The sequence below is a fragment of the Sceloporus occidentalis genome, unplaced genomic scaffold (assembly GCF_023333645.1).
Source record: "Sceloporus occidentalis isolate IW3139 unplaced genomic scaffold, rSceOcc1.0.p SCAF_3, whole genome shotgun sequence".
NCBI lineage: Eukaryota > Metazoa > Chordata > Lepidosauria > Squamata > Phrynosomatidae > Sceloporus > Sceloporus occidentalis.
Genome location: NW_028316983.1, coordinates 213095551 through 213116351, shown reverse-complemented (window position 1 = coordinate 213116351; position 20801 = coordinate 213095551).

Here is a 20801-nt window from a genome sequence, read left to right as displayed (position 1 = left end):
AAGGGCGGTATAGAAATAAAACTTTTATTATTATTTATTATACTTCCTTTTTAAAAAATCAGTTTAAAATGCTATCCTAGAAACATCTACTTGGAGTATTGTTGAGTTCAATGGTATGAACTGCTCAGGAAGTAGATACTACATAGATTGCAGCCTGGAAGATGACTCTGAATGGGAGCATTCATTCCTATTATGTTCTCTGCCTCTTCTCCCTTCCTCTCATAGACTTTCTCTTCCAATGCAGGCAAAACAGAGTTACAAAATACAAAATTGGCTATCTGACCAAAAATGAAAAAAACAAGCAGCATTATCACACAGTAGAAATTATTTCTCCCTTTCAGTATATATGTATAAGTATGCATGTACTCACAGACATTATGAACATACATACATCCACACATGAAGTTCATTGTTTATTTGTAGTAAGGAACAGGCAAGATTAAACAGTCAGTTTGGTTACACAACAGAAAGATCTGTATTATTCTGGCAGTGGCAAGACCATAAATCAAGTCCCCCCCACCTAGTGTGGCCTTCCATAGACTCACTCCAAACCAGCTGGAAGAATATGGACCAAATCTCAAAGGTTCTGGCTATCAAAGAGTCCCCCCCCCCCATTCTTAAGTAGACCCATTACTTCCATAAACCCCCTGCTATTTGGTAGTCTAATGACTTGGGGTGTATACATTGCAGAATTAAAGCAGTATTACAGCACTTTAACTGCCACTACTCTACCCTACAGAATCATGGGATGTTTAGTTTGGTGAGGTATTCAACCTGGTCTGTCAAGAGTTCTGGTGCCTCACCAAATGAAAAATCCTAGGATTCTGTAGGGTAGAGTCATGGTAGTTAAAGTGCTGTTAAACTGCTTTAATTCTGCAGTGTGGATACATCCTCATTGTCAGCTAGTGAGTCAATGTGGTATTGCAGAATATACTTTAAGTAAAATTAAGCCATTCATTTTTAAAAGAAAATAACTCTAAGGTGCACAGTCTCAGGATCCATATTTAGCAGCCAAACAGACACACAGAGAGATTTTCTTTCATTATTATAGAAGGGCATTTCTTTGTAAATGCTTAATAACTTTGTTCTTGCACATAGGAGAAGAAAATCTGAAAAGGATTATCATCGCTGGGTGACATTCAGAAATTTTTAACTACTTTTGGATATTGTTGGTTTTTGTTTTTTGCATTTTGGGAACTTCTTGTTCAAAATGCAATGTTTTTCTGTGAAAACATTGTACTTGTGGAAATACAAAAGTCTAAATCCTGCTGTTTGTCTCAACTAGATTACAGCCATTGAATAAATTTTAATTTATTGATATACTGATTTGCCATTCAGCTACTGAATGAATGGGTTTTTAATACAGTAGTTTAGATTAACCAACAAGATTCCATGAAACACATTTATGCACATTGTATTTTGTGCATACATTTTTTGTGCAAATGAAATTTTTACAAAATGTTTGCCAATGTGAAGAATTCATAAAAAGGTGTGTGTGAGGGGGGGCGTTCATGATATATTGAGGACAAGAGCATTTTGAATATTCTATACATCCCTAGGAAGCAGATATAATTACACCAGCAAACAAAGTTAGGAGCTTATTGCACTCACTTTCATCCCTAATCTGGGCACAGGCAGGGGATGCGCACAGCCAAGCAATAGCATTTTTTTGCATGCCACACTGTCCTCAAGGTCAGCTGCACGATTTGGCTCTGACGGAAGTTTTCCAGCAAAGAAAAATCACACACCTCAGCCGTGATTGGGAAAGGCCTGGCACTGGGCAATAGCATGGGCCCAGTTTGAGAACAGTGTGGCATGTGATAAAATGCATTCTCCCTCAGCTGTGCTCGTCCCCTGCCCGTGCTCAGATCGGGGACAAAAGTGAGTGTGATAAGCTCCTTAGTTATATCCAAAGAATACCATAATGATGCACAATTGTACCTAACAATTTTACAGGCTCAATGTTGTACTTTTGCCTTCAGACACGTCTGACTCTCCCCCCCCCCCCACCGCCAATAATGGAGAGTTAATTGGATTGCACTATATGCATCTTATCAGATGACCGCAACATGACAGAAAAGGAAATAGAGATGGGAAAGTTCATTTTCAGTCCTCTCAACAAGCAATCTACGTAGAAGATAAAAAATGATTATAAATGGACTTTTCTTCAGAAGCAAGTTTGCAATTCTTCATGTAATAAGAGTCTGGAAAAGTAGTAGATCAGCCTAGATAGATAGATAGATAGATAGATAGATAGATAGATAGATAGATAGATTGCAATTTGATTTGGAGTATATACATACTACACAATTATATTGGTTTGATGCCACTTTAAATGCTCTACTTCACGCTATGTAATTCTGAGATTTGTAGTTTTATAGGACATTTAGCATTCTTTATCAGAGAGCTCTAATGCTACAGTTCAAGGGAGTGCACTATAGAGTTCTGTCCCTCACCAGACAAACCCTAGGATTCCATAGGATGAAACTGTGGCAGCTGAAGTGAAATCAGATTGCTATAATTATCCTATGTGGATGCACCTTTGGCTGGATGGGGGGCACTCTTTGCTGCTTCACCCCAGACAGCAAGATTTGGGGCCTGTACTGCATAGACCTACATGACTTAAAGGTTTAATTACAACAAAGTTTCCTGCAGCCCAGAAGAAAAAGAATTACACTGGTCAAAATGCCTTGTGCAAAAGACATAATTGCATGCAGCTAAAGAAGCAGCTTCTGTTTCTTCCATTGAACTCTGTTCTGAAGATTTATTGGTGGTTTGTATTCAACTGGATTATGAGAAATAGGTTTCTCTTGCTGACTTCTCTCAGCACATTAGTCTTCTGTGATAGAAGAAACCATAATTTCCACAGTCAAGAACCCTATTAAATGCAGTACCTTAGTTGCCAAATAGCTAGCTATATGAAGGGAGATAACAATAGAAAACTTAGTAGCAATAATTATTTCAATATTAGCAATAGAGTAATAATCCCTGTCACCATCCCATGTCCCAGCTCTGTCCTGGGAGGCTGGAGCTGGTTTAAAATGCTGAGCGATAAACTCCTTAAAGTGTTATGACTTAGGCTAAGTGTGAACTGCAGAAATAATCGAGTTTGACACTACTTTAACCATCATGCCTCAGTGCTATGGAATGCTGGGAATTATTTTTGTGAGACATAGCTTTCTCTTTCAGAGAGCTCTGGTGTCAAAACAAACTACAGCTCTCAGAATTCCATAGCATTGAGCCATGACAGTTAATGTGGTGTCAAACTGGATTATTTTTGCAGTGTGGATGCAGCCTGAGTGTGAAAGAGCCCCAATCACAGAAACAATGGTCTACATGCAGAATGGGAGCTGGAATATTGCATAAGACCATTAGAAAAATGTTAACTGCATAAATCAGCTTTTTAGTGGTGGAAAGATAATAGTGGGACTATAACCAGGCCACAACTCTCTCCTGAACAGTTGATCACAGTTACTCATAGTGATTGAATAAGACTGTTAACCACTAAACTGGGTTGTAGAAACACATACATGACATACTTACTTGTGTAAGACATACTTACTTTGGTCAGTCAGGTCTACTTGGTCAATCAGTGTGATGCAGACGAAATTCAGTCATTTCCAGTACTGCATTTAGTAGCGTGAGGAGTAGTTTACACAATCTAGCATAATATCAGATTTAATATATTCTGAAACCTTTCCATGAGATTCTTCAGCATCCATGGTACTTCACAATTAGTGTTGCCACCTCTTAACCTGGCCTATTAGTTCAGTCAGACACACAAATTAGTGGGGCGAAACAAGCAATGGTGAGGGTCCTTACTGAGACCACAGAATAATGATGTGGCTATTTAGTCACCTCATTTTAATTATTATATACAAAACTGCAAAACAGGTCATTACTGCTGAATGGTCATCATAACCCCATGTTAACCTGACCAATAATTTCAGTTTTCAGGCTGGGTATGACAAGCGGAATAATACTCTGCATTATAATTTTACAAAATCTCAACTCTTACTGCTTCTCAGTTTGAGAATATATTTGTTGCTATCCTTTTCTGTTTCTAGCAAACAAAGTGAAGACAGAACATTTATTTATTCATTTATAGCCTGTATAAAAAGTTTTCTGTTTGGTAATACCTAAAATTACTTTTCTTTACAAAAATAATGTGAGAAGTGGAGGAATAGAACCACATTACTGTTTATAATAAAACTGGGACCTAAACCCTATTGTTAATTCCAACTAGAGTAGACCTATTGAATAAACTAAGCTTACACAAGTGTTAGTTTAGCTCATTACCATTGATTCAATGAGTCTACTCTTGTTTGAACCAAGAATAGCATTTTGGGTATTTTATGGGCTGGTTTCACGTAAAACGGACCCACTGAAATCAATGGGATTTAAGTTAGTCTGGATTTAACTCAGTATATTTCACTCTTAAAGGCCCAGTGTGATGTAGTTTGAGCACTGGACTATGATACCAGAGACCAGGGTTCAAATCCCAGCTTGACCATGGAAATCCATTGACTGACCTAGGGCAAGTCACACACTCTCAGGCTCAGGGGATGGCAAGAAACTTGCAAGAAAACCCCATGATGGGTTCACCTTAGGGTTGTCATACTGTAAATTGGAAACAACTTGAAGGCACACAGCAATAACAAATTCAATTCAAAGTAAGGATAAAATTCTTGATGTGAGAGCAACTCATTCCAATTATGAACAGGAAACAATGCTATCATACACACCACAGATGCTTTCCCTTTATTTCCCTTTGTTTCCTGGGTCAGCTCTACCATTAGCCAGAATAAGTCAGATTTCGATAGCAGGTGCAGTGTGAGAGATCTGTAGCAGTCTCCCAGCTTTTCTTCCTGTGCCTTATACAACCACAGTTGTTCTTTGCTGAAAGACAGCAAACAGCATTGCATACACAGTACTCTAGCCCCCTCAGGTGTGGTGGAGGACATTGTCCTATATCCAGTAATGAAGTCAGATTCAGTTATCAACCTGAACAACTTATCTGTATGGACTTAGAAGAAAACACCATCTTAACTTTGCATCAGGCAGCATAATGTTTTCGGCTGGCTTGTCTATTCCATACATTTTTTAATACCTAAATGCTTTCTTATATACTCAGAAAACAGAAGGCTTATCCAGGCATTACATTCCTGAAGGAGGAAACAGAAAAGTGCCACTGGGCATCAGGTTACCTCCTTCTTCATCATCAGCTTTCCGTTATGCATAAGGAACACCAATAGAACTGGCCTTTTCTATTTGTGAAGCCCCCAGAGTTATTAAGAACCCAGCTTTTCTAAGGTTGATAAATGTGTGAGGTGAAGTCTTTTCATGCAAAAATCTTTGTGTTCCATAAAAAGCAAACATGAACTAGGAACTACAGAAGTGGGACTGAAGGACTGACTTTGTCAGAATCACTCCAAGATACTTTGCTGTCTTGAGCGGGAAGTGGCACCCTGTCACTCACATACATGTTCCCACGTTATATTATACACCATCAGCAAAAGTTATTGGCACCTTCCAAAATGCCAGAAGCACCTCACTACTTTCCAACATTTCACAGATAAAAATTGGGACAGATATGAAGCAACATCAGAGGAGGAAGGCTACTCAAGCTAGATGGGGCTGCAGCAGTTTGCTTTTGCCTGAACCTACCCCCTCCTCTCTTCTCTGCCCTGCTGTATTAATTGAATGCAAACTACATGCACAAATTGAACTCAGATTCCCAAGGACAAAAGGAAAAAAGAGAAGCTATGACATTTTAAGAGCAGCTGAAAAAGTAGGATGGCATAGGGTTAATCAAGACTATGCATCTTTCCCAACTCCTGGAAGTAAAAATATGTAAAGAGGAAGAAACTAGAACTAACAATTTTAGACCTTTTTATGATACTCAAAATCTGCTGCCTTAGTTGGCTACCTGAATCTACCAGATCATAGTACTAGCTTCAGGCCTTGCAGCCCTTGTCTGCTCAGCATTGTTGTTGTGTGCCTTCAAGTCATTTCTGCCTTATGACAACCCTAAGGTGAACATTACCATGGGGTTTTCTCAGGGTTTTATTAGAAAGGTTTCTTCAGTGGGGGCAGGGGGTTGCTTTTGCTTTCCTATGAGGCTGAGCGTGACTTGCCCAGGGTCACCCAGTGAATGTTCATGGCTGAGCAGGGATTTGAACGCTAGTCTCCCACATCCTCATCTAGCACTCAAACTACTATACCACACTGACTAAATATTACCTTCCCATATTATAGCACCTGTATGAAGCAAATATTTGTCATAAAGCTCCAAGTGAGTAACAACATATCTTAACAAAATTGGCTGTTATTTTAGCTCAAAATACATTTCTACCACTATGCTAATAAAAAGGTTACAGTAAATGTAATAACACCAAAATGTGCTCGGCAATTGTGACATGCCTTGTGCCTCTAATATTGTTTGTTTACAGTTAATACAATCTGGTAAAAACCTTCCTCCATTAGAGCAAATAAAATGCAATGTCAGATAATATTGATTTTCATTTGCATGCTCTAGCACACCTTGCTTCTTTATGCTGTATTCCTCCATATTCTCTGTCTACTGACATCCTGATGTTGCCTTTTCTCATGCTGAAGGCAATATGTGTTCTCCTGTCACTTTGTTCAAATAATCTTTACCATATGCTTCACCCCACTTCAACTATTAGTGATTCCATTAACTTCTCAAGCAATCTAAATTAGCAGTCAGGGAAGGCAACTGAACTGCAAAAAGTTATGCCATAGTTCAGCACTTTAATTAAAACCAGGAAGAAAACAAGCGCCTAGTTTAATTCCAGAGGAGTCCACAGAGAACGCCCCAAAGCTGAAGTAATTTCGGGAGAATGAGAGCTTTATTTACTAGGAAGGCAACAGAGCAGACAGAAAGAGCTTCCAAATGTGACCAGTGAGAGAAGTTAAAACTTTAGATAACAACTGTGTCATCTTACCAGAAGGTCTTGCAGATGTGATCAGTGATTCTATTTTAGGCAGGTGGGGAAAGTGACCCATTTGCAAAAGTAACAAGAAATAGCATTCCTGCATAATGCCTCATTTATCAAGACACATATATTGCCTCTGATTAAATAGGTAGCTGACATAGACCTACTATTTTTATTTTTATTCAGTGTATAAAAAGATTCCCCAACATAGTCCAGTGTTATGTATAAGAAATATTCAAAACTTTACCACAGTGCAGATTAAACATGCAAATAAACATATCTGATATTTCCCCCTTGCCATGGACGGATCATTTCCTGGTTGAGGTGAAAATCAAGGTCTCTACCCAGATCCCTCCCAGGGGTGGTGGACCTATTAGGATGGTCCACCCTCGAAGGCTAATGGAACCTGACCGGTTCCAGGCAGCCCTAGAGGGACACATGGTTGGTAGCGACGGCGATTCTGTTGATGCCCTGACTGGTATCTGGAATACCGGTCTCTCGAGGGCTATACACAGTATCGCTCCCAAGCGCCCTCTCAGACCCGCTTCCAAACGCAAGCCCTGGTATACGGAAGATCTCCGGGCAAGGAAGCGGGAGCTGCGACGGCTAGAGTACCGTTGGCGGAAACACCTTCGCTTAGACGACAAGACTCTCCTAGCCCAACGGTTAGAGGACTACGGAGAGGCGATACGAGCAGCAAAGAATTCGTTCTATGGTGCTCGTATCGCGTCCGCGGAGTCGCGTCCAGCAGAGTTGTTCAGGGTAGTCAGGGAGCTCACTCAGCTCCCTCCTGCCCTGAACCAGATCCTTGAACCTTCTAAGGCCTGCTGTGACTTATTTAACGACTTTTTCGTGGATAAAACTTCTCGGATAAGCGAAGGTCTTAACGCCGACATTCAGGCAGAACCTAGCGTAGAGGAGTCCAGGGCCTCCGTGGACTTAGTTAAGCTGGATCGGTTTGAGTTGGTTAGTACCGAGGATGTGGACAAGATCCTTGGAAGTGTTCGGAAGACAACCTGCTCTCTCGATCCCTGTCCCTCGTGGCTAGCAGCCCAGGGGGGACCGGCTGTAACTTCATTGTTACGCCGGATAATTAATACATCTCTGAGGGAAGGGCAATTTCCATCTGTTCTTAAATTGGCCCTAGTAAAACCTTTACTAAAAAAGCCCTCCCTTGACCCCCTGGTGTATAATAATTATCGGCCAGTTTCACTGCTGCCATTTTTGGGGAAGGTGATCGAGAGGGCGGTTGCAATCCAGCTTCAGGGGGTCTTGGATGAAACAGATTATCTGGACCCATTTCAAACTGGCTTTCGGGCGGGCTATGGGGTTGAGTCAGCCATGGTCGCCTTGGTCGATGATCTCCGTCTGGGCATCGACAGGGGAAGCGTGTCCCTGTTGGTGCTCTTGGACATCTCAGCGGCTTTCGATACCATAGACCATGGTATCCTTCTGGGGCGCCTGGCAGAGGTGGGAATCGGGGGCACTGCGCTCCAGTGGTTCCGGTCCTACCTCTCCGGGAGGTCCCAGATGGTGCAGCTGGGAGACGTGTGCTCCGACGAGAGGGCCCTTAAAACTGGGGTCCCTCAAGGAGCCATTCTGTCTCCCATGCTATTTAACATCTACATGAAACCGCTGGGAGAGATCATCCGGAGACATGGGGCGCGGAGTTATCAGTACGCTGATGACACCCAAATAATCTTCTCTATGTCTCCGACTGATGCAGTGACTGAGGATGGCGTCTCTCCTCTCGTGGCCTGTCTGGAGTCAGTAATGGGCTGGATGAGGGAAAACCGACTCAAGCTGAATCCAGAGAAAACGGAGGTACTCGTGATAGGTTCCCCTGGCCCAGGAATGACGGTGGTTCCACCTGTCCTGAACGGGGTCACGCTCTCTGTGAAGGACTCCGTGCGCAGTCTGGGGGTGCTCCTTGACTCGTCCCTTCACCTGACTGCTCAGGTGAATGCGACGGTCAAGAGCACCTGTCATCAGCTTCGGCTCATTCGCCAGCTGCGCCCATACCTGGCCCAGAGGGACCTTGAAACTGTGGTACATGCCCTGGTAACCTCGAGACTGGATTTCTGCAATGGACTCTACATGGGACAGCCCTTATACCAAACCTGGAAGCTTCAAATGGTGCAGAACATGGCAGCTAGGCTGGTCACTGGCACGTCCAGGGCCAGCCATATAACACCGGTTTTAAAAAACCTCCATTGGCTGTCCATTCGCTTCCGGGCGCAATATAAGGTGCTGGTGATGACCTATAAAGTCCTAAATGGCTTGGGCCCAGGATATCTGAAGGACCGCCTCTCCCCGTACATTCCGCCTCGCACCCTCAGAACATCTGGGCAGCAACTGCTTAGGGTTCCCGGGGCGAGGTTATCCTCCACCTCTAGGAGGTCCTTTTCCATCGCCGCCCCGGCCCTTTGGAATACGCTGCCCATAGAGCTCCGCTCAGTTACCTCCCTGGGCCCAATTCAAACGGGATTTGAAGACCTACCTGTTTCAAATAGCATTCCCCGATTAAGTCCCTATAGGCCTCCCCGCCGCTCAGGCCGCACAGGCAATGGTTTGGCTAACCCGGGGGCTTTTGTTTTTGTTTTTGTTTTTGTTCTTTGTTTTATTTTGTAGTGTGATTGATGTAATTTTGATATGGTTTTAACTTGAATTTTGTGTATTTTTTGTGTATTTTTAACTGCTGTAAACCGCCCTGATCTTATGGAAGGGCGGTATACAAATAAAATGTTTATTATTAATATTAGATATGCAAATAAAATCAGTAATAAATAAACAATCCTCACAGTAATATCCTCATAAGATGTCATACTTCCATCCTATGGAATCCTAGAATCTATAGTATAGTTTTCTGTGGCACCAGAACTCAGAGAGGGCTATCTCACAGAACAACAAATCCCAGATTTCCATAGCACTGAGCCACAACAGTTAAAGTGGTGTCAAACTGCACTAATTCTGCAGTATAGACGCAGCCAAAGAAAAAATGAAAGACTTTTTAAAAAAAATCATGCAAAGTCACTGAGTGCTAACTCTTTCCTATTCATGCTGCTTCTCTCATGACTCAGTCACCCTAGTATTGAGGGCAATCTGCTCAGAGGTCTAGGAAGGTCCCCTAATTCTAGACCTGAAACATGGTTTTGTAAATTCAGCAACACCATAGTATGTTAACAGTCAAAGTTCAGATACATGACTGAAGAATGCACATTTGGAAGTAAAACCTGAATGATATACCGTACTTGAAGTATGCGCTGTTTTGTTCCACTTACATTGGATTGCTTTCTTGTGTGCAACAAGATTTACTATTTATGTGGCTGTAAGTAGCTGACAGAAATACTGTAAGACATGAGAGAAAAAGTATAGATGGAATAAGCATTCTTTTAAAAAGAGGTTTTTGCATTCAAATGCAATATGTTTTCAGCATGGATTGAAATCAGATTAAAAACCTTGCCTGGAGCCAAAATGGTGATAGCGAGAGTAAGGAGATAAAACTCACTGCCACCAAACTCCTCCAAAGTGTTCTGCTGCTGATAGACCTAACAGGAAGAGTCACCACTTGTCTGCAAATCCACTGTGACTGGACTGTGCTGGTTGGATGACAGAGCTGTCAAGGGATAAAAGTCCAACTCTCCCCTCCTTCCCCCAATCCTGCAGTTTTCCTTGTATGGTGCTGCTACTGGAGACACACTATGTAGCTTTTTATTTTGGCACATTTGGAAGTCCAGATTACTGAACTTGTTCAAATCCTTCAGAAAAGGCCTACATGATCTGGATTTCAATTGAGCTCATGTGACATGATCTCGATCTTCTTTGTATCAGTCTGAATCAATCCATTCCAGTTCAGGATTCAGGATTTGTCTGAAATGGTTACACAGTCTTACTTGAAACTAAAGCAGGGCAAGAGGCTGAATAATAGTCCAGTTGTTCTCAGCTGCCCCAAAAAGTGAATTTTACACAGAACTATTACAAATAAAAAGGTTCAAAATATTCAAGGCATTTTAAGAGAAAAACAGCATTTAAACTCTCCACCATTCAAAGTTGGACACATTTTCTTCCTAGTTTGTGCTGGGAAACTATTAACGTTATGTGACTTCTGCTGATATTTTTATTTCTTCTCCATTGGAATGCAGTGACACAGTTTTCCCAGTTGCAGCCAATTTATTTAATTACATTTTCTTTGATAAGACTTATTGCTGATAAGCTATACTAATTGTTTCATTATGAGAAAGTCTTTACAACTGGCACAGAAATGCTACTAGATAGGTCAGGCTAAGAAATGAAAATGTATGGTAATGAAATACCCAAAGACATTAGAGATGGCAGAGCTGAGATGGGGTTTGAAAACCTTGATACCTAAGTCCAAGACCAACATGCATCCAAATAGTCCCCAACAACTGCTTCAGTTGTTCTGGTGCAGAAAACCCTGTCCCTTTTCCTCTTACGCAAAAATAAATAAATAAATAATGACCTATACAATCAAAACAGATGCTTGGGTGGTAAATCTGTCAACCTGTATGCTATGCTATCTTGAGCGATGTCATAAAAGTAATAGAAAAGTGACAGTCTGCATTGCATGCTAAGCCATATCTTTATTTGTAGCACAGGGCAGATGGTTTTATCTTGTATTTACACACTACCTCCATTCTAAATTGACATGTGGTATATGTGCTCTAACAGACTAACAGACCAAGCAGTTTAGCTCATACGTTGTCAAAATTTGTAAATGAAAGCAATGATGACTCAAAAAAAAAAAAAAGATGTCAAAACAATCATTATGTTCAGTACTGTGAAGTTGATATTCAGCATACAGTATGCTCTTATATAGATGTCTTTAGTTCTAAGAAGTCAGAACTCAGGTCATTTTGCCCTGCTGATTACTGAAATAAAGTTGTTATATTGCTGAATATTGAAATAAAGTTATTCCTCCAACCAAAATTCAAGAAAAATATTCCCCAAATGAACATAAAGAAGAAGGAAGTGGAACGGCAACCAATGACTTATTCTTTGTTTAGTCTTGTAAATGAAACATGGGCGGGATACAAACCGCCGCTTTGCGGCGCTTCCCCGCCGCTGCCGTTTGCTCCGCGCGGGAGCTGCAGCAGCCAAACCGCACGGCTCCCGCGCGGAGCAAAAAAGAAGCTCCAAAATGGAGCTTCTTTTGGAGTCGCGTTTGCGACATAGCGAGGCGCCAGGGGCGCACTCACTACGTCACAAAGGACGCGACACGTCTGGACGCTATGCGTCCAGTACGTAAAGATGGCGGCGCCCATGTGGAAGGGGCGCCGCCATCTTGTACGTATAGGATACATACTAGGGTTAGGGGGGTGCGGAAGGACCGCCCCTTCCTAACCCTAGTACGTATCCTATACGTACTATATGGTGGTTTGTATCCCGCCATGAAATGTTCACCCAGTCTGTCTCTTAAAACAAACATGTCATTCAAAAGCATATCAAGAGCTTAGTAAACTGAAAAGCATGGACCACAGTTACCTTGAAGATCTGTCATTTCATCAGTATGAGTAATCTTGACACAACTTTCAGTGGCTGGCATAAGTCCTACTTATGCCTGCATATGTCTGTTTTGTTGTAGTTGTTGTGGAGGTCAGAATTGACCAATGACCAAATCCCCCAAATCCACTTTCTTCTTCAGTTCACTACCCCCCATGGTCATGTAGCCAGAAGTTTAAGGATGGAGGCACCTCCTGTGACCTCCTGAGGATCATCTGGAAATCCTGGAACATGATGTCATTGTGTGCCTGGTTACAGTTACATAGCCCGAGGCTTTTCAGCCATTCACTGTACACGGCTTCAGAGAAAGAAAAAAAACACATGAAAAGTGTAAGTACTTCAAGAGGGCAGAATGGAGATTTTTTTCAGTTTTGCCATGGAGGTACGTTATGATATGCTTCCAATTGCATCTATAGTTGCTACGGATCTTGGCCACAATTATTGAGTCTATCATTACTTTGGCTAATGCATTTCCCATACTTATCCATGATGGTCCTCAGCAAAGGTTCACTTGAACCTTTTTTAGCTTAGTAAAACTTGATAGAGCATGTACCCTCCTGTCATAGCTTTCAAGAAGCCAGGGACACTTCCATGTCACACTGCATTGGAAGAATAGGCCTTTGCAGAAATGAAACCTTATAACACAATTAAATGTCTATCTTGTAATGGCTGAGATATTGTAACTATAAGCTTCCAGGAGATTACTGGCCCTGTCTTCATGGGCCAAATAACCCAGCCTCCCTCTGTTCTCTTGGCAGGAAGTCCAGATAATTGATGTCCCAAGCCCTGAGTATGTTATGAATAGACCAAATGACAGCACCAAACCCATGGTACACTGTTCTTAAAACACATTTTTAAATCCTCCCTGTTTGCTCCAGTTCTTCCCAGAAGATCCATAGCCCTCTGTTCTGATGTAGGGCAGCTGTTTGAAATGCATCTTGCTGTGCCACCCAGCACAGATGCCACAGTGGCAGGTTGGTTGTTCTGAGGGCAGAATGAGGCACCCAGCCTTGTGATCAATGCTGGACACCTGACTTCAGGAGTGAGCAATTTGCCACCATGGAGCCATGCTGGGTGGCACAGTGGGACATATGTACAAATGGCAAACAGCAGAGTAACAGAGCACCTCAAGTAACAGGAGGAGGTTAGGGCATCTTTGGTGCCAGGATACTCCAGGCTGTCCACTGAGTATCCTGGCTAGAGCAGAAAGGACAATTGTCATGTTTCCTGAAAAATGAATGCATAAAAATAGGATATAGGATAGGATATAGGACATAGTCCCACTCTTTTCAAAACTGATTCTCTTTTACTTTGGATAATATTCACCCAAAGTTCTGGAAAGAACTTTGTACCATTGGAAGTACCCCTGAAATACTTAATAAAATCTCAGAAGTCCAATGTCTGCAAAAATGATGTATGCACACTAATTTGGTGAATTTATTCTGTAGCTAGAATTCCAGTTTCCTTGCCCCAGCACTGGGATTTCTGTACAATACTATATATATCCATCAACTCTCCAAAGGCTAATAAAAATGGCCTGAACCTTTTCTATAGATAAAATCTAAAGGTTATCAAGAATGTGGTCTCTCCAGTCACAGATATGATGTGCTGTTATCACTGATGTTCAGTCCGGGAGTTTTTCCACCATTAAAAATAGGCTTCAGTGAGCTGTAGAGAGATGATCCCCTTCCTATCAGGTTTTATGACACCATTCCCTGAAGCTTCTTTTTTTACCTATTGTATTATACAGTACAACAGTGGGAGTTAGCACATTGCAGAATGGAGAAGCAGCTAACGTCAGTCATAACGTCTTTTGCCTCCATTTCATCTAAAATCAGTTTTGATACCTGGGGAAGATCTTGATTCATGAACAGACATAAAGAAGTTACTGTATATTGAAGCAACTTGTGAAGAGAGAAGGATTAGTGGATTTTAAAAAAGATTATTCTTATTTTTTGGACTAGTATTCTCTTTTTGTGTCTTCTGAATCAGCTTTATTTCAATCTTCAGAATGAATGCTAACCTTCTCCCCACCCCTTTCTTTTCCTTTGATAAAGTTGTAATCAGTTTTTCAGTATGCTTTTTAATTATTTGTTTCATCTTCAAAGTTCAAGTGCCAAAACTTTATTTAAAATGCATAAACTTATATCCCTAAAAGTTAGACAACTCATGTTTTCTAGCTTTCAGGTCAGGTTCATGCCAGCTGAAGAGATATCAGATGAATCAGCTCCCACATGGTTGCTATACTAGAGACAAGAAAATAATTTGTTGCAGTTTCTTTTTGATGTGGATTTACCAAAATTTGCAAATATGTTCATGTTTTAGATTGAAAAATACTTAAGCTTTTTAAAAAAAAAAAAAAATGAAGAACCAACATATTTCAACACATCTACTTTGGTAACTGAGGTGTACCTGCATCTTCCATTTGAAGAAGAAGGATTTGCCTTTCTTACCTACTTCATAGTTAACAGTCATTATAATAATAGTGGCTCAGTCTGTGAAGATGTTGATGCTTCTGAGGCTGCTGAGTGAGGGGAACTCACAGGAGGCAAACCTGAGAATATTTTAAGGCTCTATATGGGACCAAGGTACTGAAAGTGCCTAATGAATGTGGTGTATAAATTCACTACCTCGCCTCCTTTTCCCACGCAGCTGGATCCACTTTCCCATAAAACCAAATACCTGGATTTAAGATGATGAGACTACATCAACATAAATCTGAATATTCTCAGCTAACTAGGTTGTGGCCTAGACAATAAATCTCTTATATTTCCAGTAATAATCCACCTCTAATAGCATGATGAATCTTACACCTTCCACTTAGTGCTTTATTTTAGCTCTGATGTAATAACCCTTCAAGGACCTGTATTTTGCTCTTATGCTGCTACCATGAAGCATGCTTCTTACCTGAATGTATTTAGTGGATTTTTGGATGATACATTCAAAATAAAACAGAAAATCTAATGGATACCTTACATGTCATCCTTTGATTCATTGATACATTCATTGGTCATCTCTGTGGGCTAAACACCAGACACATGCAATAGAATAAAAATTATTAAGGATTGAAAGAATATTCACGATTATTCATTTCCAAGCCAAAAAGAAAAAGGTTTCCTAACACTTTATAAACATTGGCAAGAACAATACAAATACAAAAACATTTTAAAAGATTCTGAGAAATTATCCTAGGAAGAAATGCATGTGTGTGGGGAGGGGGTTGGGTTGGACACAAATTGTAGGTTTTGCACAGGACCCACATCTTTGTGCAAAAAGAAATCATTTGTTTCCCCAATACATTTTTTCTCCAAAAATTGTGGGGTTTTGTGCAGAAAAAACAATTTTTGGACAAAATCTCCATATCAGTTCCTGGAAAAGTGGCCAAGATCCGAATGGACATAATCATGCTCTGCCTGTGCAGGTCCATGTTCACCTCCTTGCCTTGTTAGCTGCCAAGCCCTGAGAGGGGCCATGGTAGCTGACCTTTCATCATGGGGACAGGAGGAAGATAGGAGGCAATTCACAGGAGGCTGATTCAGCTAAACCAAACTCATGGGGCAGGTGATAAATAAGAGTGAGATTTCAGAGAGCACAACAACCTTTTCCTTCCCCTGGGAACAAAGAGGTTATTTATGTTATGAAAATAATCCAGGATGAATCCAGGTTAAATCTCCATTGTTCACACACATTCCCAATGCACCTGATTAAGTTTTGTGGGGGAGGGCTGCCAAAAGCCCCCACTTAATCTAGGAGAATTGATATCAGGCCCCCCCCAGTTTTTTTTTAAAGATCTGCATCATCAGTAGTGTGAATAAACAATGCAAATAGACCTGAATAGACCTGAGATAAAATGCTGTATACTAAAAGGGGTTCTGAATTGCTGACTCTATCCTTATTCAAATGCTTGCATGTGTGAACTAACAAACTCACAGAAATGTGGATTGATGAAGAGCAACACCATTCTGTAGTGTGAATAACAAACCCAGAATGTGTGAGTAACATGATTCACATCATCACACTAAAAAAAGATGTCTGAATGACCCCAAAGACCAGCCAATTCTTCCTCTTCTCAGTTACTTCCTGCTCCTTTCCCTGCCCAGCAGTAAGGAACAGCAGCATCAACTCCTCCTGTGTCTTGGCAGATGTAGAAGAGAAAGTTTTTGATAGAGTGAAAAGGGCAAGAGAATAGCCCCCTGCACCCTGTCTAAGAAAAGACATATTCATATGTAGGCCACACCTAGGTGCACATAAGTCATTAACAGGAGACTGACCCTGTTTTTGCATTATTTTGCATTAAAAATGTGGTGGTTATGGTAGTGGGGACTTTGCAAACAAACAAACAAACAAACAAACAAATTGTTTCCAGAAATATTATCATAGCCAAGATGCTGCATAGTCAGACATAGCTACAATGATGGAGATGCATTGTCTTTGCTACTTCTGATAATGCCTCTCCATAAAAACTTATTTCCTAAGCCAGGCACTGAACAGTTTCAGAGTCAGCTGGAGACACCCATCAGGGTCTTGCTTCAGTTGCTTATCTCAATGTGTCCTACAGCTAGAAGAGCTCTATTTCCCAGTATCCCAACCTGCAGCATCTTGGAAACCCTTCAACTGGGGTAGGGCTTGTCTTGAGAGATTTCTGTTTGCTTTTTAACATGAAATTATTTGCAGAGTAAGGAAAGTTGTGTGAAATTTTCAGGCTCCAATCCAGAGAATAATATTCCCCCTTAACTGAAGTCAATATGATTTTGGATTTAATTATTTTGCTTGTTACATCTTTTAAGAAAATATGTGTGTGTGTTTGTGCACCTAGTTTGCAAAACAAATTTTATATCAGTACAATAAGCTTTCCTTGAAGAGATGGCCTCCATATTTTTATACCTCTTCTCAATTGAGCTCACATAGGAAAAAGGATCAATAAATGTCTTACATTGAATTGTGGAAATTTATTACTATGAGACTTCTCCCATTCCTCTGGAGCTCTAAACTATATAGTGAGGCTTTGAAACCACTGATTAATAGGTGCAAGTTAATTAAGTAGCCACTTTACTGCAAAAAGGAACCTTCCAGGTCTGCTTTATATAACTAGCCACATACTGAATTGTACAGGGCCTGTTTGAAATATTATACACAGGGGATTAGCTTCAGCATATTTAGTACAGATCTATTGAAATCAATGGGAGTTCAGTTAGTTATCGCTAACTGAAGTCCAATTTCAATTACTCTATTCTATGTTTTGTTTTTGAGGTTGTGCCCCTTCAAGTAATTTCAGACTTATGGAAACTCTAAGGTGACTCTTTCCTAAGATTTTCTTGGCACGATTTGCTCAGAGGGGCTTTGTCATTGTCTTCCTTTGAGGTGGAGGGTGTGTGATTTGCCCAAGGTCACCCAGTGGGTTTCCATGGCCAAGTGGGAATTAAAATTCTGATTTCCCAGAGTCCTGGTTCAACACCCAAACTTCTACCTTAAACAGTCTTGAGTTCATAATAGATATGATTAGTTCTGCAACCAAACCAAGGGATGCTCAAGCAATCCTGCTTGTGTTGAGCGGAAAGGGCTGGAATGTGTCTTTTTGGACTGGCTATCCTGGGGGGTTATAATTTTTTGAGCAGAAATAATCCAGTGCATTATAAAGCTGTCAGATTCTGATATTTTCCCTGATTCCACCTTTGGGCTGATACAATGGTAAAATAGTGTTGTTGTTTTTTAATGTCAAAGGTTCCAAGCAAAATCACCAGCATATAAACAAAGGATGGGATATGAAAAACAAATGTAAATTATCCATGAAAACACAGATTTACACTTGGAATCACAGTACATGCCTCCTAAAGAAAAGGCATACCTACTCTGAACTAGTTATCTAACAATGTATCAAGCCTTGGGTAAGAGAGTACAAAGTTCTTTGACTGTCATATGATTGTCTGTTAAGCAAGGAATGCCCATAGGGAAAACTGTCTTCTATGTTTCACTATTGGAAACATTATATTCTGTGGATGCATAAGGTAGTGCCTTCTCTGCTGGAGAAATTATGCCCCTGTGACGCTGGACAAATAGAGATATTGCACAAATAACCAAGATGTACTTAACAGTTCTGTATCTCTCTATTGCTGTTACATTAAATAAAGTGGCCAAATTCTGTGCAGCAGTGATTAAAATTTGTTGGGTGATGACTTGTACCATGGACTAGAATAATGGACATTTAGCTGAGTTTTGCAATCTGATGGCTAATGAATTTATTTTATATAACGTAATAATGTTTTCATATCTATTTTGATCCACTTTGTTGTTAAGAGTTTTTAATTGGTTGTATGGTCCATGCACAATGGTCCATGACTGTAAAAAAAAAATCTTTGTGCCTTCTCTGCTGTGGCCTCTTGCTTGTGGAGTGCTTTCTCTTGGAGAAAAAGCTGGTGGTGATGCTAGCCCCATTTTGGTGCCAAGTTAACCCTTGTTTGTTCCCCCAAACTCTTTCAGCCCAGCGCCCATAGCTCAGTTCTGACCTGTTGGCTTTCATCTTCCATTTTGCTTCATTTGGTTTTAATATAATTTTTTAAATTATATTATTTTGTAATTGTTTTAAAGTTCTTTCAATAATGGTTATTAAGTTGTCCCCATCCTGGCATTAGATTTCTGGACAGACATTGGTGGAACAGAAATACTTTAATAAATAAAATAATATAACCAGCCAAATTATGAAACACAGCCAGTCAGAATAAGTTGCAAGATTTGAATGTCCACTGCACCTCTAACTGACCATGCTACTTCCACCAGAGAGAGCCACAGCAAAGTCCTTTGCTGTTTCTGAAATTATACGGGTATGAGGTCATTTTATGCCTATTCCTGTTCTCCTGAAATAGAGAATTACATTTAAAATTGACATCTTCCTTATATTTGTGGAGTCAGTTTGAAATGTACCATCTAACACTTGCAAGATGTTTATTATTGAACATACACATGCAATCTCTTTAAAAATATAACCATGTCTGTCCAAATTAGACTTTGTTCATCAAATACAAACTGACAACACAGACCTACTTTAACACTATCTTCCTATGATCTGCATAGTGCACTGTTATTTTACCAGAGAACAAAAGCTCAATTTACAAAGAATTAGGAATTCTTTTATTGTGCTAAATGGAGTGCATCATTATTAACAATGAACCCTAAGGAGATCAGAAGCTGGATCAAGACTGTCTAATGAGAAAAGGAGGAGGACATGGCTTCCATCCCAAGTAACTGGCAGAGAATCCATGTCAAACTTAGAACACTTGACAGAAACACAGGGACAGTATTCATGCAGAAGAATATTCCAATATCTCAGTTCTTTTTTCTTCTAAATATATTTTTAGTTTTCAATTATTTCTTCTTTAAAAATATGTGAAAATATGTGGGTAATTTTATTAGAAGAGCCTTTCACCTATTCACCACCAATGAATCGAAAATCATAAAACAACCATGAGAATGCATAGTGTTCTATACCAGGCCAAAGTTTCACCCTGTATTATGTTCATAATTGCAAATCAGATGCGTCTGCAAGAAACTAACTCATCACATACAGTAGGATTTTTAAAAAATCCTCCATGCAGTGCCATCATTACTCTTTTGAGTGAGTTACAGAGACACAATGGGTGAGTACTCACAAAATGAATAATGAGGCACAATCTACCCCTTTCTCCAGTGCTCACATAAATACCAGACCCACACAGTGCTTGCATTTTTTAAAAGGGATTATCTTAGATAAGCATACTTTACAGAATGGTGTTTTCTTCACATTTGCATTGCTGCTATGTGGCTGAAATCCTAGTTTGTGCTTCAAGGTGATGTCAATAGAAAGAGAAGCTACTCTATTTTTTGTTCACTTTCTAAATCCCTCATTTCTGCTTGACTGAACTCAGGCTATTTGTTTCAAATTAGGGTCCACTGCATCTCTCATTTGACTTCAGACTTTTGTTGCCCTATCCTAAGTCCCCCTTTAACTTTAGATATTGCATTTAATGCTTGAACAACCAAAGTACCTAATGGCAAAATGTAATATAGAAACTGGAGAGGACCATTGAGGTCTTTTCTAGAATAACAAGCACTAAAAGCATGAAGAAATCAAACCAAAAGCAACCACTGTTTGGTACATACACAAATACTTTGTATTTGTGACTATGTGTGTTAGTTAAATTGCACACAAACTTTGAGACCATGTATAAAATATGTGCTCATTCTGAACATTGATTGATTGATTAATCTAAAAAATTATACTCAACTTCATCTCCCCAAGGAGTTACCCACTGCAATCTATAAAACATAAAGGAAGACAACAAATAACTT